At 30.4% G+C, this 18,849-nt stretch overlaps 2 long non-coding RNA genes across 3 annotated transcripts; one reads left to right on the forward strand and one right to left on the reverse strand.

Annotated features, from left to right (window-relative positions):
- On the forward strand, window positions 1-1,321 carry LOC110705992. Its single transcript, XR_002508169.1, has 2 exons — window positions 1-308; window positions 1,139-1,321. It is a non-coding gene; the product is annotated as an uncharacterized LOC110705992 (long non-coding RNA).
- Window positions 1,322-6,272: 4,951 nt separating this feature from the next.
- Window positions 6,273-8,741, reverse strand: LOC110706054. 2 transcript variants are annotated; one of them, XR_002508216.1, is made up of 3 exons: window positions 8,269-8,741; window positions 7,233-7,306; window positions 6,273-6,683 (listed from the first exon to the last, which is right to left on the reverse strand). It is a non-coding gene; the product is annotated as an uncharacterized LOC110706054 (long non-coding RNA). The 2 variants fall into 2 exon arrangements; XR_002508215.1 differs by having other exon boundaries at window positions 8,311-8,733.
- Between the last annotated feature and the right edge of the window lie 10,108 nt (window positions 8,742-18,849).

Consider the following 18,849-nt stretch of genomic DNA (forward strand, 5'->3'; position numbering starts at 1 on the left):
GTTTTGAAATTAATCTATTAGGGTGTGTTTGGCATCATTGTTGTTTTTGGTTTTTTTTTTGTTTTTTACCCCCAAAATAAAATAAAACAGTGTTTAGTAAAATAGCTTTAAAAAAAACTTTACAGCTATTTTGTAAAAAATAAAACGGTAAACCTAAAACACCTCAAAGCAGTTTTTGAGGTATTGATTTTTTAAAAAAAAAAATAATAAACCTATCAAAGCGTATCATCGATTGTTCTCCTTCAAATTCAATATCTCATCTTTCTTCCTCTAATCATTCTCAAGATCCAAGGAGCAAGCAATTGCAGGTATGGAGCGTTCTCCTCTCTCTTTTCTTTTAATTTCATTTGTAATCACATTCACCACGTTTCTCCCCATTGTTCTGTCAATTTATTGATGCTTTTGTTGTTAAATTTTGTTCGTTGTATTCAATTTCTTTGATTAATTTGTTCATTATTTATCTGAATTTTAATCGTTATTTGTCTAATTTGTATATAATTTATTTTGGGATTATTTTATATTTGAGGATTTTTTTTCTGAAATAACACGAGTGTTGTTAATTGTTACAATCAACACTCGTATTGATTGAATTTTCTATGATTCTAATTCTTAATTGCCCCTACTATGATGTTATTATGTTTTAGTTAATTCAAAGAAGGAAGTTTTAGCTAATTATTTGATAATTTGTGTGCATTATGTTTAATATTTTGGGAATTTGTTGTTCAGGAAGTAGGAAGTATGAATTTTATGCTTGTAACGTAATCAATTTTGAAAATTTGGGGTGAATTGAAGCTTTATGCCTTGACTTTGGAGTAGTGATGGCTTGTGGTTGCTAAGAGGTTATATTATTGCTATCTATGTGTGCTAGCTGTATGTAGCTGGAATTGTTACATTAATGTTGTGTCTTGCTTTTCTACATAAGAATTAGTTCTTTTAATTGAAGCTTAAGAGATTGTAATGGGAGACAAATGGTTTTGCTTTCTAAGGACCTACAATTATAACAATGGAATTAGGTAACTCGTAATAATCATTTATCCCTTATTCACTTTCATACATTCAATTCGGGTCATCAGCAATAATGGAATTTTGATTATTCACTGTTTTTCATGTCATGTCAACTCATTTTGAAAATTGTAAGATAAGTCGGGATGGGATCGGAAGCAGCGGTGGCATGGACTCTAGATGACAAAAATGCTACAAGCCAAGGGTGAGCAAGGAAAATATTTGCTACAAGTGCGGAGCAAGCAGAAGGGTATACAGTCTGGTGGGCAATTAAAGAGAACATCAGCCAATATAAGAATATCATAATCAGATCAGACTGTGAAAATGTAGTGAAAGCGCTAAACTCACCGAAAACGTCATCGGTGGAGCAAGTGTGGTCATGGACATTCTAGATATGATAAGGAGCTTAGATTATTTTTATTTGCATAAAGGTACGAAGAGATTATACAGTTTGGATCAAGTAGGAGTTTTATTTGTGATCGATCGTTCATTTTCCCCTTAGGTAGTATATGCAATCAATAACAATGGATCCGAGGACCTAGTGACTCATTCTGCAAGTCAACAAGAACTTCAAAGAATGGCTCGGTTTTGAGATTGTTTGGCTAAACGATTGTTGGAAAGACAAATTTCACAATAAAAGTTATCAACGAGAAATAAATATTACATTGCATTTTACTACGAGTATTTCATTGTTACCTTTTTTTTCTACTTGTTCCTTTAAATTTTGTTATAACTTTATTCAATCAATAAATTTATTATTGAAATATGTATAATTTTCTTTTTGTAAAAATAAATAAGCAGCTATTAAAAAAATTAAAAATAAATAAATAAATAATAATAATAATAATAATAATAATAATAATAATAATAAAAAAACTAATTATAAGCAGTATAAGAGTTGATTAAATCTAGAATCTATACATGATTTGGTAATATGAGAGTTGATTGTAAACTCAAACCTGAGAAATGGAAACAGTTTTCAAAAATAAAGAATCAAAAACTAAAATCGGTTTTCAGTTTAAAAAAAACGAAAAACTGAAAACGATTCCAAACGAACCCTTAGGTATTTTTTCTTTTCTTTTTTTTTTGGGAAAGAAATCTATTAGTTTTTTTTAAAAATTAATTTTTTTCTAAGACAAATTAATCTATTACTAGTTTACTATGGAGTACCTAAATAGTTACGGAGTACTCTTTTAACGAGGAAAATAAAAGTGCAATAAATGGGTTGTTGACTTGTTGGATAAGTCTTGGTGGGTATCTCCTCGTCACTCTATCAGGGAATCTTCGAAAAGCCCAAAACCCAAATAAAAATGGCTGCTAGGAGTATTGAACCCGCAACCTTTGATAATTATTAAAGAAAAATGTTTCTAACACTAAGCTACTGGATGTCTTAATAATTTAATATGTACGAGCGCATTGAATTATATATAACTGATTTCAATAAACTAGTTGGGTTGATGCGTGCGTAATTTAAAAATAAAAATTATGTAATTTAAAAATCAACCTTTCGCTTTTGAGTGAAGCTAGCAAAAATTCGTGTTGTGTTCGTGTTTGGTCTCGTGTCTATTTTGTGTTGTTCACCAAATTTATGAAAAATATGTAAAATGTAAGATAATTTCATAATTTGACCACTTTATCTATCTAAATGAATAATGCTTGGGTTGATTTTGTGTATGTCATGTTGACTTCGTGTTTTCTCTTAGTAACTTCGTGTTCGTGTTGTGCCGGTTTCGTTGATATACACACTATATCCTCGTTCTTTTTTAATTACAATATTTGAAAAACTTTTGAGATTTTATACTATTTATACACACTTTTTTAATTGTCTTATGCATTTTATACGTTACGAAAAATATACTCTTTGTGGCGTTGTTAGATTCATCTGAATTTCTATATTAAAGTACAAATGAGAATAAATGGTTTGAAATTAAATAGTATAATTACTTCTGCATCCTTCCTTTTTGTTTTTAATCCCTTTGAATCTTTGTTACATAAATTAAGTTGATTTGCATTACGCATATCTCAACCACTCACGAAATTAAAAAAAAATAAATTATAATAAAGTAAAATTTAGACGAATCTAACATTTCACATAACCTTTTTTTTTTTCCTTTCGTATATAGCACAATATGACATAATAAGAGAGAGCATGTGCAATAATGTCAAAATCTTAGTGTTGTAAGTAAAAGGAAGTGGAAAAATAAGTATTACTAGGTAGTAAATAAATTAGAAGTTAGTGTTATATATGTTTAGTTAGGTTTTTTTAAATTAGACTTTTTGAAAATATATATTATACTCCCATCGTCTTAGGGCTGACAAAAGCTGACACAACACGATAACCAAGCATGAACCTGACTCGAAATAAGCAGGTTTGGGTCAAGAATTCTCGACTCATTTAATTAATTGGGTCGACACGAATCCGGTACGCCTAACCCAATTATATTAATGGGTTTAATGTTAGCCCATCAACTTAAATCCAACATGCATAACTTGTCTATTAATATTATTTTTTTCTAATTATAAAGGTTGTGATTAACAAGTACATGCATGCACAATTTAATATCATATCATATCACTAATAAATAAAGCTGGTCTCGGAGCTAGGCCACGAGACGACACTTGGCATTCTATTTTTTCGCCAATTGTTGAGCCACGTAGGCGACAAGTAGGTATTATTGTGCACATATGATGTTAAGTAAGCGAATTTTGGATAGATTTTTTTAAGATAAAAATGTTGTATAATGTTTTATTATCGATATACTTCTAATATTTCATATATACAAAATTAACTATAACTTTTAATAAATATCTTATAACTCAGTACTATTTCCATCATAAAATTTGTTTTAAATAATTCCTTAAAATGAGATCCATTTATAATATATTAGTAAAAAATAGAAATTCAGTAAAAATAAGTTTTAATTAGAAAAAATACTTTCAGTAAATTAAAAATAATTTAAGTGAAATAAAAGTATCAAATTAATAATTACATAGATATCTATTTACAAATAAAACTACAAAAAGTACACTATTATATAAATAAGTGATATGATATTGTATGTCTAAATATTTTACATTATCAAAAAGGGTTATATTATCGTATTTAAGGTAAAAGTTTAGGACAACCCGGGCATCTCCCGAGCACAAAACTAGTTACTAATATATAAAGCCGGTCTCGCAGCCAAGCCACATATGCCAAGTGTCGAGCCACATAGGCGACAAATAGGTATTATTGTGACACATAGGATGCTAGGTAAGCGAATTTTGGATAAATTTATTTAGGATAAAAATGTTGTATAGTGTTTTATTATAGATATATTTCTAATATTTCATATATACAAAATTAATTATAAATTTTAATAAATATCTAACAACTCATTACTATTTTCATCATAAAATTCGTTGTAAAAAGTTCTTTAAAATGAGATCCATTTATAATAAATTTTAATAAAAAATAGAATATCAGTAGATACAAGTTTTAATCAAAAATAATAATTTTAGTTTGATAAAAATACTTTCAATTCATTAAAAAAATTTAAGTGCATGATTCAAAAAAAAAAAAAAAATTTAAGTGCAATAAAAAAAAATCAAGTTAATAATAACATAGATATTCTATTTACAAATAAATTACAAAAAGTACAATATTATATAAATAACCAATATGATATCATATGTCTAAATATTTTACATTATCAAAAGGGGTTATATGATTGTATTTAACATTCAAGCTAGAGAGTTTAGGACAATCTGGGCATCGCCCGGGCATAAAACTAGTAACTAATATATAAAGCTACACTTTTAGCCAGGTCACGAGATATCGAAACTTGACATTTCAATTTTATGTCAAGTGTCACGCTACGTATGCGACAATTAATAATTAGTACCAGTATGATAAATAGGATAAATATATTGGATAGATTTAGATAGATTTATAAGATTAAAAAAGTTAGACTAGAGTTTTATTTTCAATAAAAATTGGATAGATTTTTAAGATAAAAGTGTTAGTTTAGAGTTTTTTTTTCAATAAATTACTTATATTTTATAAATTTCAATTAATCTATTTTTAGCCCATAAGTTTCCTAAATTATGACATTTTGAATAAATGAAAAAAATTCTTCAAACTAAAATGAAAAATAATAATAAAAAAAATGGTGGAATTAGGCCATAAGTTTAGTGATAAGGGTATATTTTGATATACTCCGTACGTACAATTAGTAGGTTGAAGTATTATAGCAATAAAATTTTAGATACTATTATGCAATAGGGATGTCAATGGGGCAGGGCGGGCGGATGTTGATTTTCCCATTCCCATCCCCGCCTAACATTCTTAACCCATCTCCACCCCCATCCCTGCGACGGGTCCAAAATTCATTCCCATCCCCACCCCGGCAGGTACAATCCCTAAACCATCCCCGCCCCACCCCGCCCCCCAACTTAGATATCCACCTAATCCCAAAAGCATATTGAGGTTGATTGCCACTACGTTCATGATGCCATACAAGAAGGTATTATTAGTCCAGCGCATGTTAAGACTAATGAACAATTTGCTGATATTTTTACAAAAGCTTTGGACAAGCGACAATTTTTGTATTTATTGGACAAGTTGGGCATTTGTGATTTGCATACTCCAACTTAAAGGGGGAGTGTTAAGCCAATATTTATTGTATTTAGTTTAACTATTGGGCTAATGTTTAGGCCCTAACATAGGTTGTATATATACCCTTACAAAGTAATACACAAACTAAGGATTCACATTCTTGATAGTAATTAATCCACCAAGTTCCAGAAACCACCACCCTTAGCTGAGAGTATGTTAGACCCCTCTTTATATTCTATGACATGAGTAAATGTAATCATACAGTCATACCTAAAAGATTGTTTTAGGCTTGTTTGAGATATTTTATGTTTTATATGAGTTATATCTGTATATCCAATATTCTTCTATTAGGCCTACCAAATTTGTTTTTATCCCTGAGGACGGACGTTCTTTTTTACCTTTCGTTCGTGCTTTGTCACAAACTCTGACTTCTGCTTTTCAATTTGTTTCTCTGCCACTAATTTTTAAGCTGGTTTTTTTTCAAATAGGAGGAAAATACTTTACTTCATACTCCGTACTTTCTACCCACCAAGTACCCACAAGGCCACAACTAAATTTGTTTGTACCCGTTGAAAAAAAAATAAATAAATAACATAACTTTCACCATAAAATCTATAACGCACTATTTAATGTATTAATACAACTCATTCATAAAAATCAAGGAGAGTGAAAGAAACCCAAACCCGAATTTTTAAACTGACATAAAATTTAAACTAAAAAAATTAAACACTTCATAAAGTAAAATTTTTCTTGTTCTAATACAAATATTTCAAAGCTTTTCCTACCTAGGCAGTAATCATTCAATTACTCGTATAATATTTTCTACGGTAGTACGGAATAGCAAATTCTACTACAAAAATGTGCAAAATCATTAATGTCATTAAACCGTATAACAGGCTCCTGTTTATATCAATCTCCCACTTCTCATGGTCAGTGATATTGGCCATTGTATGCTTGTAATGACGGTACATAAAATAAGGTTGGAGAAAATGGGTTTCGATTGTTGAATTCGACGCGATTTGACTGTCAGAATCCGAGGTGATTGGATAGTCGATCTTCAATAAAATTAATGGTTCCATTGTGTCTGCAACGTCAAAGTAACAAAATTCTTAAATTAAATTACTCTTACAAAATATTCATACGAGTACTATTTAACAATAATAGGTACAAAAAATTTGTAGCAACTATAAAAATTTGAATCTTAATCGCAATTTACAATAATAAAATCTATATATTCTAATTCACTCTAATTTAACTCCAATTAAACGAAAATTAAACAACTATACGACAAGTCTTGAGATTTATACTTATTTACAGCTTTTATGAAGAAATTTACAAAAATAAAAGCCCAAACAATATTTTGTTTATTGTTTAAAAAAAAAAACAACAAATTTTCGTTTAATTTTATGGTAAAGAAGAATTGAACGACAAGATTATGGAGGGTTTCTAAATATTTACAATAAAATAAAAATAATTAGGTTAAACCGTTAAAACAATAACGTCACAAAGCAAAATCATAAAACATATTCTTCAATTCGTCAAATTAAAAAAACATAATCACTGTCGATTTAGAGACAATTGATAATTGAATATAAAAATTAAAAGCAAGAAATAGTAAGATGGAGAATTGTACCAGAAAATTTTATGAAAAAACAGAAATAAGCTACGCTCCCTGCCAACACCAGCGCTAACATGACGGCCTTCATTCTATGAGTATTCATTATAACAAGTCGACTAATGAATAAATTCAGCATTAATAAGTATATATTTATAAAGTTATAATCCTATGAGATTAACACGCTAACTAGGTTAGGAATCTTAGGATGGATATAATTCTACACCTTTATATTTTATTATTTTATTTAAACACTGCAGAATATGACACGAAGTTAGGGTTGGGATTTAGTTATATGTACGGCTTTTAAAAAAAAAAAAAAAAAACTTTTTTACAAAATACTATCCTGTATTTTCGATAACAATGTTTGTAGAATCATCATAACTTTTTTTTGAAAGATAGAATCATCATAACTTTATGCTTAATCTAAACATAGTTACCATAAACTAGGTAGAGTTTAGCGCACTACATATTTTAGGCAATAAAAAAAATTGCAATTTCTTTTAAAATTAAAATTTTAACTCTTTTATTTTTATTTTTTTTTTTGAGGCAAAACTAAAAATTTACAATCATTCCTAATTACAACTGAAACCCACTGGCAATTTTCAGCCAAATTACAAATGCAAACCGGCCCGGTCCGGTCCGGATTTGACCTGTTGGACCGGATTTTGCCTTTTATTTTCAGCCCCAAATCAATTTTAACCCAAACCCAATTTTAATTCCTGTCGTTAATCACAGAGGTTCAGCGTTAAAATATTATCAGTATCAACAATTTTGTGGTTCTTTTTGGGTAAGACAACAAGAAATTAAAAATAAAAAAAATTAAAAGAAAAGGCATATGCTCATCAGATATGGACTACCACTATCAAACATCAACAAACCAAAACAACCACCATCAAACATCAACATAACAAAAAGAAAAATGAAGATATTTGAAAATCTGAAATTGAAGCAGACCTTAAAGGTCGTATATCTAGGCAATCTAGCACAACTATCGAAATACCTCAATGAAAAACCCAATAATTTTCACTCTAGTTTAACAAAAACCAAATACCTCTTTTAAACTAAATTAAACCAAGATCTATAATTCAAAAACCTTGACGGTGTGTAGCGTCGGTGGGCTTGTGATGACGGTGGCGTCGGTGGGCTGCGGCGGCGGCGTCCATCTCTGTCAGAGGAAGAAGACGATGGCGATGAGAGGAGGAGGAGAAGTGGAGAAATGAGAGACTAAAAAGAGAAGTGAGACTGAGAGGAGAGGAGGAAGAAGAGGAGAAGTGAGTGGAGTTGGAGAAATGAGAGCTGATATGAAAATTATAAGTACGATAGATATTGGAATAAAGTATTTTTTTAGTGGATTGCTAAACATCGCCCGCAAATCTCCACATAAAGCCCACAAATCTGTATTGAATTTACCTTATTGCCCTAAACCTAAAATAAAAAAATCTAACCCATACCCACACTTTAATCACCCGAAAATACGGCAATGTTGAGGCGGCAAGGCAAGGACTTGGCGGCCACAGCGGCGGAGGGAAGGACGGCTCACGGTGGCAGGGTTTTTTTTTTAAAAAAAAAATTTAAAAAAAACCAGAAGAGGTGGGGCGCCTGGCCAGGACGCCCAGCCCCTGGTGGTGGCGTCTGTTCCGGCCGCCGGAACCAGGGGACTGGCGTCTGACCTGGACGCCTAGCCACGGTTGTGGCGTTTTCCAGAGGCGCCACCGCCGTGGCTGGGCGTCCAGGTCAGACGCCAGCCCCCTGGTCCCGGCGGCCGGAGCAGACGCCACCACCAGGGGCTGGGCGTCCTGGCCAGGCGCCCTACCACTTTTTTTTTTTTTTTTTGGTCTAATATTTTTTTTTTTGGAAAATCAGAATTCTTTTGTTAATGTTTAATATTTTTGTTTTATGTGTTAATGTTTTTATTTCTAATGTATATATTTTTTTTAAAATCAGAATTTTTTGTGTTAATGTTTAATTAAAAAAAACAAAAAATTTAAATAAAATTTAAAAAAAATTACAAAAAGTTTAAATAAAATTACAAAAAAAATAAAAAAAAAATTACAAAAAGTAGGGGTGGCGTCTGGCCAGGACGCCACAGCCATGGTGGCGGCGTCTGGCCAGGACGCCACAGCCATGGTGGCGGCATCTGGCCAGGACGCCACAGCCATGGTGGCGGCGTCCTGACCAGACGCCACCCCTACTTTTCGTAATTTTTCCCCCGGATTATCTCGTTTTCCGGCGACGATGACAGCTCTTCGGTGTCCCTCGGCGATCCACTCCAGCTCCACATTCTTCGTGAGAGTGAATTACGGTTTCGGTAAAAATTAGAAAAAGGGCAAAAGAGTCAAAGTAAAAATATTTGTGGGCTTTATGTGGAGATTTGCGGGCGACGTTTAACAAATCCCTTTTTTTAACCTATGATTCGTTTGTATAACGAAAACACGTTGTTCCACTATACATATATAGTTATAGAATTACTATTTTTCTTTCACAAACAATAACTTAGATCATCATTATTCTTTTACTCCGTATTAACTTTATACAATAAAAAATTAATAAAGTAAACCCAAAACTATAGGGTTAAAATAAAGATGATGGGAGTAATAGTAAAAGATATATACACTACCAAGAGTGTTGCATTACTAAAATTAATCCAATTGAATAAAATTAAATCTTTATAATGAAATTTCATTATCATATGTCTTAATAATAGAGTTATATGTATACACTACCACAATGATTTTTACAATAATAATATAGATATTCTACCAGAAACTATAATACACAAAAAAATAAAAATTATCAGAGACATCTCTTATAATCTTTATTTTTTTTTCCCTACTATTGTAACATTATAGTTGACTTAGGGTCTGTTCCAATTTACTAAACTGAGCTGAGGTGAACTGAACTGATTGAAGCTGAACTGAACTGAATATTTTATGAGAAAGGGAAATTAGGAACTGAACAGAACTGAATTGAGAATAAGCTGAAGAGAACAAACCCTTACTTTTCCAATAATTTCTTTCAATTAGCGCATGGACATAATCCCTTCAAATACTGAATAATTAATATTAAGTTACAACTAAGTTGTTTAACAAAATTAATTACGATAAGTAACATAATTAGATTAGGTAAGATAAAACAAAACATACATCTTATAAAATAATGAATAACAATCAATTTATTTTGTTTACCATCAGAAAGCCTTAATATACTTACATTATTTCCAATATTTTTTGTTAATCAACGAATTAGACCTGAAAAAAATTCACACCATGAAAAAATGTAGATAAATAATATTCACATGTTTGTGTTTTTTGTATATTATATATATAATGTCTATTTTCAATTGGAAAAAAAAAAATGAAAATTATATTTTTGAGAGGATGTATACAAATCTTTAATATCATCATATCTTATATATTTGTGGAGTAGCAAATAAATCCTTATAAAAATTTTATCTAATCATGAAATGGGTTGCAGATAAGATAAAAATTGAACATTTTTTTATTTTTTTATTTTTTGTAAGAATATTGATAAAGACTAAACATTATTGTTATTTATTTTTTTTGAAGAATATTGATTTTTTTGAAAAAACTTGAAGAATATTAGTTAATTATTAATAATTTATATTTCTCTTAATTTTTTTTAAAGAAAATTGATTGAACGTTTTCTTAAAAACAAAATGAACATATTTTTCCTTTTTCAAATATTTAATTTTAAAGTGTTTGTATATAATAATTATTTAATTTACAGTTTTTTTTAATTTAAATCCTAATATCAAAAGATCATGTTTTAAAAAAGATAATTTTTAGTTTTAAAATAATTTAAATAATAAATCATTATTCGTCGTTTTTACCTACGTGGCAAAATTTTTAAATTTCATTTGTCACTTTTGCTTATGTGGCGAGTGAATTTTTTAATTCTAAAATAAAATACAAATCTAACTTTTAATTGGTTGAAATAATACCGTGCGATGCACGATTGTCATACATATATCTCAAAAAAAGATATTTTCCTATATATTCTAAGTTTTTTTTTAAATAATTATTTGATTTATTTTACAATTTAATAATTTCAGACAAAATAATAATAATAATAATTTAATTAAAATGATATTGCTAATTATAAAAGTATATTTATTTTAATGTAATTTATAATGCCACTTAATTTATTGTTGTTTTGTGTTTTATTCGTTGTTGTTGGTTATACAACAATAATATGATATCTAAGAAAAAAAAAAGTAAATATGATATTTCATTGATTACATATTAGCATAAAATCTTAATGTGAAAAGATAATAATTTTTTTTTAAAATAATTTAAATCCTAAATCATTATTTGTAGAACAAAATCAAAAATAAAAATAAAATTATAATAATCAATTTTGAAAAAAATTGTAGAACAAAGTTGACTTTAATTGAGGGAACGTAATCACCCTATAATTAAAAATAAAAAATTAAGTTAATTTTATGACTTAATTAAGCTACCTAAATAACAAATAATTTGTTTTAATCATAAAATTAATTGATAAAAACTAAAAGGTTCATTAAAAGATTTAATAAATGTAAACGATTTATAAAGATATAATACCTTCTCATCTAATAAGATTATCAAGCGAGAAACTCGTACTTTGATATTCCAAAGATTTTTGCTCGAATTTAATTCTCTGATTAAATTAGATCTGCATGTAAAAATGAAATTCAGTAAACAAAACATAAACATATAATCATTAAGTATCCCAAATAAACACAATTTAATCAATAATCACAAATATACATTTAAACATGGGTTTTAAAAATTAGGCTAAGAATACCCAACCATTTATGACCTAATAAAACTGACACAAATTAATGACATAAAATTTGCTTGGTTTGGTTTTGTATTGATACGCAATTTTGTTGGTGTGATATGATACATCAATTTATAATGGTAAATTCACAAATTTTAATTTAATTATAATTAAGGAATAATTTTTATTTCTTATCATAAACACTATCAAAATTTATCTTATAATAGTAGGTATATAAATCCTATATCTAAAGATGATTAGTTTAAAAGATAACTTTTAGTTTTTTAAATAAATTAAATCCTAATAAATCAATATTCGTTGTTTTTACTTACGTGGCAAAACTCTTAAATCTCATTCGTCACTTTTACTTAGGTGGCAAACGAATTTTTTAATTCTAAAATAAAATAGAAATCTAATTTTTAATTGGTCGAAATAATGCCTTTGCTTATGTGGCGCGCCGAATGCTCTTAAAAAATGCCTACTTTATTTATATACATTAGATTTTGTTTTTGTTTTTCTTGAAGTTAATCCCTTTTAGATTCCTTTTAAATTTATATCCCCTTTTTTTTAGTTGGATATTTTTTTTTTTGTTTTTTTTTGAAGAAACAGTGCATCTCTTTTAATAAAAAGAAATATTAGTTTTTTTTTTTTTTTTTGAAACATATTAGTTACTACCTCTATTTCACATTTTTTGCAACTTTGAAGGTTGCACGGATTTCTAGGCAAAATTTGTTTGTGAGTGTAAGATATGGAGAGAAAAATAGGAATGCATGTGATGAGGAGAGAGATAGAGATAGAGAGAAATGACAACCTAAAAAGGATATAAAACATTAGTTGCAAATAATGTGTAGCATCTATTTTTGACAAAAGTTGCAAAAAATATGAAATGGAGGTAGTAATTTTTGTTCCTCCTTTTTTGAAGCAAATTTTTTTTCCTCCTCATCCTACTTTAATTGATCTGTTCATACTAGAAAAAATGAAGAAAACCATTGAGCCCCAAAATTGAAGAAAATCATTGAGCCGCAACTTTTTTTTGTTTTTTTTTAAATCAGTAAATATACATACATCGTTTATTTTGGATGGAAATATGTGGACAATTTACATTGTTAATGGAGTTTGCAACAAATTTCTAGGTATCAGGCAGGTTTAGAGTACTATATAAGATATAAAAAAATTAAATTTTTTTTTTCTTTCAATACAAAAAATTTTATAGAAAAAATACTGGATGAAAAAGATTTTGTTTTTTTTTTTTGAAGAAGATTATTATACTCTAATTATTGATAGGTTGATAAAGGAAAATTTACTTTTAATAATCCCACATTTGACCGGTTCGCTGTTAATAATCCCATCTTTTGATTATTATCTAATAATCCCACTTTTATACGACATTCTCTTCTACTAGTCCCTTGTGATCAGAACCCGTACGTTGGGTTTTTTTTTTAAAAAAAATTTACAAAATGACATGTATCACTACACGAGTGGATAAAAAAAATATAAAAACTAAAAGGGTAATTTGTAAATTACCACCCAAAAATAAGACCAATATTAACATAACCACCCAAAACAAAATTATTTTTATTTAACCACCCATTAAATTAAATAAGCGCGCAGATTACCACCCATTTCGAATTTTCAGTGGAATTTCCGTTTGTGGACCCCACCTAATTTATTTCCCTCCTTTGTTTTTTCCTTCTATCTCAACTTCACTCTCTTTTGAAGCTTCTGAACTGACTTTCACTCTCTTCATTATTGAATTTCCTCATAAATTCTCTCTGAAAAATCGATTAATATACTTTGTTTTCCTGTTTGTTCATAAATTATCAACAATTCTTAAAATTAAAACCCTAATTTTTCCAGTAAACCTTAACTTTCACTACAAATAAAATGAGAATAGGCAACACACAATATTGCAACAAAATGACAAATGTTGTCTTTTGTAGGAAAAGGCAACAATACTTGTTTGTTACCTTGATCTTGAACAATCTATACCACAATACAATGCAACAGTTTAAAAAGTGTTGCTTTAGTGTATGTAAGACAACAGTATTATAAAATGTAGCCTTTTTTTAACATTAGGCAACATTTATTTCACATGTTGTCCAAAAAGATAACAACAATAAAATTGTTATCTATGCAACAAGTTTAGAAACGTTTTTTCAAGGTATTTAAGGCAACCATTGTTATATGTGTTTTCATTGCTTTATGGAAGCCAACAGTTGTAACACTTTTACTTACTCCCTCTGTATTTTATTACTTTCTCATTTCTCCATGCGCGGAGTTTTGGAAGAAATTAGTAAAATATTGTGTAAGGTTTTCAAAAAAAAAGAATGAGCAAGTAATAAAATACGGCCGCAAAAGAAAAGTAGAACAAGTAATAAAATATAGTGATAGTATAATTTTGTTAACTTGGCGACACAAATATGTAACAAAATCATATCATTCTTTAATGAAGTAATATGTTAGCTGTAAACCTGTAATCATAATACTATTACTACATATGGGTATTCAGATCAAGAATTATATATAATCTTTTTTACAATTTTCTTATAATATTTTATTTTAGTATAATATTAATATTGTTAAAAAAAATAATCAAGACATTTAATTTAGAAAGAGAATTCAAGATACAGTATACTACCTATGTTATAATAACTATAGTATAGTCGATGAAACTAAGAAATAATTATATTCATTTATACATAAGTAAAAGTTCAAAATCTTATACAATTTATGTTTATATTCCAAAAAAAAAAAAAGATTATATAAGATAATATGATATATAATCATCAAACGAATCAGACAATACAATTAAAAGATATGCTAAGAACTGCATTACCAGTTCCTAACAAAACTCATAACAAAGAAGTTCATCCAGTATACTAATTACCAAATATCTAAACAAAATTATATTGGTTTGGAACACATCATAACATATTGACATACTAATAAATAGATGAAATAAACACTCAAGTCAAAGAGTGAGAAACCCATATCCTCGTCCTCACTTCCCTCCTCTAGCTTATTTTCTTCCTTAGGTGCCTCTGCGAGAGCTACCCTACCTCGTTAACTAACCTCGTGTAGCTATGTCAAAAGCTCAAAATTATGCTATACTGCTTGCTAGTTCTTAAGACTTCTTGATACTTCTTCTGCTAGCCGGAAGCAGGGGTCATTCAACTATGCACAAACTGCTTTTGGAATCTACAAGGTTTAAGATCATTGAGGTTAATTAAAAATTCTTCACATAGATTAGCTTAAAAATTTTATTTTACCGAAGTACCGATGAGTAAGAATTCAAAAGTCCTTCATAATGTTGATTTCATCAGGCCTTAACTGATGAGATATTATTCATAATTGATAAATGAGATGATTGCATCTAAAATGAGACAACCTGAATGAAGTACTTGCAGTTAGAAAAGTGAGTTTGACCAACAACAGCTGATGAAGTAGTTGGGTTTAAAGGGAATCCTAATGATGCTCAGTAAAGAAACCAGGGGCTTGCATGGTAACGCCACAACTTTTGACAAGCAATATCATGTTCAAAGATATCTCCAAAACCCAACCTATGTTATTACATACAAAATCAGCTAGCCCTATTTTAAAAAATTGCATTTCTGTACCGAAATTCTATCTAACTAATATCACAAGGTGACATCTACCAGAATGGAACTTAAGGTTCAAAATAATAAAATAAATTAGAGTGGATTCTCACTTATTTGATTATCTCCAAAACCCAACCCTTAACATTATAAAAGAGAGAGAGAGAGAAAGAGAGAGAGAGAGAGAGAGAGAGAGAGAGAGAGCTGCAAAGTGAAACTTAAGGCAGAGAGCAAAAAGGCTAAGTGAAACTTAAGGGAGAGAGCAAAAAGGCTAGGTGTTTGATAAAGTACAATTTAACATAATAAGACAGGAAAACCATCAAATTTCAACAATTAAGTAGTCATAATCGTTATATTAATTTAACAAAGTATTTTAGTACTGTACTACTATCAATAAAGCACAATGAAGACTACAAAAGTGCAAAATTGCGATGCATATACTCAAGTAGTCAAGTCTCAACAACTCTGAACATCTCCTCCATTATTCGTAAGCTTATCAAATCACATTAATGTATTCTATAAAAATAAAAAAAATCTCTTCACAATTATATTACAAAATCCATGAAATCCAAGGAGATCGAATTACAGAGAATCTAACCGATGTTACATCTAAAACTACCTGAATTTCTGGTTCCTTTGAATCTTCTGCAAAAATTGAGGGGCAGAGTTAAGCAAGGGTGAACTCTTAGAACTTTTGGTCTCATTAGTTTGAGCTACAAATGATTATTGTTTGTCTTAATCCATACTCTCTTTTCAACAAGCAATTCAGAACTATAAAATTCCAAAAAGAAATAAGAACAAATTACTGGGAAACAGATGAAGGAAAGAGAACAATTCTTCATTATGCCATAGTTATTAAAGTTCTTTTCTAAATTAGATAACCCTTAATTACATGAATTTTGAAAAATATATTTACTAAATTCCAGAATATGGGGTGATGGACAAAAACTGCAAGAAAATGTTGTAAAAGCTCAAAATGGCTTATGCAAAGGTTTGCACTGAATTTTTTTTTTGCTTTTCAAGATTTGTGTTTGTTCTGCAAAGGAGTTACTCCTGGCTGTTGCGAAAGGTACATTGCGTAAAGTCGACATCTTTTGGCTGTTTGTTGGAGAGCAGTAGCTTAGGTTAGCAATAATAGTGTCGACAGTGGTAAGCAGTTTTGTTCCTTGACTTTAATTTTGAAAGTTGTTGGTTGTTGATGGTATAATTGCAATTATGTGGAAAGTTAGGGTTCATTGTGTACGTGATTGAATTATATAATAGGGGTCAATTATTCTGTAATTATTGTTGAATTGTTTAAGTATGTTGCTAGGACAGTCAATTGGGGGATTTGTTTATTGCTGCTATGTAGAACACATTACTTTTTTTTAATGCTGCTATGTTTAATGCTGCTATGGGGATAAACAATTTGGTGTTGTGCACATGAATTAATATTTCTTTATTATATGCACAGATTGCTGCTGATGTTAAATATGTAGATGTTAAGGTTAGATTAGGGGGTGTGTTTGTGAACAAAAAATTAAGTGGGAAGACTTTGTGTAGGTATGAGGGTGGGTGGGAATACTGGAGGTATAAGTGCAAAGTTAATGAGATGTCAGTGAACCTACTTAGGAAAACTTGCATTTGGGGGGTTTGTGAAGTTACATTTGCATGTGCCAAGCATGTGAAGTATTTGGTATAAAAAAAAGGGGAAGACTTGGTCAAATGGTGAAAAGGAAATTCTGAGTGATGATGATGTGAAGGGCTTTTTGGAGACAAAGACTAAGGATGGGTTTGCTGTAGTTTATTGTACTAACCAAGAACTCAGCGTAGTTCAACCCACCCAAAACAGTCAAAGCAAAGATGTTAAGCCCACTCAAGTTAGGAGAAGCCCAAGGTTTAAACAGCAGTTGCCAAATATAGACAAGGATGAGACAGAAAACAACAAAAAGGGGGGGGGCATAAGGTTGTAGAGCACACTGAGAAAACAACAAGAAAGGCATTGTTCTCAGAGAGTGTGAAAGGGAAGAAAAAGCAAGGTGAAGAGGAAGGCACATCTGGGAGAAAAAGGGTGAAGGAAAAGGGACAGGGAAAGGGGAAAACAAAGGAGAAAAGGAAGAGGAAGACAAAGAGAGAGGTTGAGGTGGAATCAAATTCTGGATCTGGTTCCTCAAGTTCTGACTGCCTTGACACTAACATAGAGTGGGAAGCAGGGGAAGAGGAGAGGGGATCTGAGGATGCTGACATAGGAGAAGGTGTTGACAACACTGTAAGTAAGATAATTGAAGAAGTGAATGCTAGTCTACAGTGTGGGGAAGATAAGATTGAATATGATGTGGAGAACAATGAGGATCTGCTTCAAACTGAGTTGTTGAGCAAAGAAATTTCACAGGAAGAGTTCACTTCTGATTCAGAGCAGTTGGATAGCCCTAGAGATTCTGATGATGAGGAAGATAATTGTCCATGGTTTCATCCCTCAGTAGACTTTAAAAAGCCTATTCAGTTGCTGAAAGGACAGAAGTTCCTCACCAACAAATTGCTAAGGAAAGCTCTAAAGCTTCATGCCATTGAGAATAGGTATGAATATTGGTTTTTGCACAATGATAGCAGCAAAGTACTATCCAGTGTAGAAGGAGGTGTCAATGCAAATGGAATAAAAAAAAGTGTAGGCTGCCTATGTGTACTTGTGTTGGGGGGAGGAGATGTCATTTTAGGGTGGTTGCAAGGAGGTCTATCAACCAAGATTATTGGCAGATTAAGAATCTGAATTTGCAGCACAAATGTTTAAGGGTCAGCAGCAATCTCAACCTTACTGCTGAATTTTTAGCTGAGAAGTACATTGAGGATTGGAGAAGTGAGCCAGGGTGGAAAATAAAAAGCTTCAGAAGGAGGGTTTTAGGTGATTTTGGCATAGAAATTACATATAGCAAAGCTTGGATGGCAAGGGCAAGGGCAAAGCTCATGATTGTTGGATCAGCAGCAGAACAATATGCAAGAGTGTGGGACTATGGGAAGGCTCTGATGCAGCACAACCCTGGCAATGAATGTAATGTTGTGGTTGATGGATTGGAGCAGATTGAGCCCCCATCACTACAAGAAAAAGGCCAGATTCCGATGGACATCTTCCGATGGACACAAAATTCCGTCGAAAATCCTATATATTCCGGCGGATTTATATTCCGTCGGAAATTTCCGACGGATTTCCTACAGTATAAAAATCCGTCGGAATATATGGGCTTTCCGATGGAATATTCCGTCGGAAAATTTATATTCTG

Source organism: Chenopodium quinoa, unplaced genomic scaffold (genome assembly GCF_001683475.1).
Source record: "Chenopodium quinoa cultivar QQ74 unplaced genomic scaffold, ASM168347v1, whole genome shotgun sequence".
NCBI lineage: Eukaryota > Viridiplantae > Streptophyta > Magnoliopsida > Caryophyllales > Amaranthaceae > Chenopodium > Chenopodium quinoa.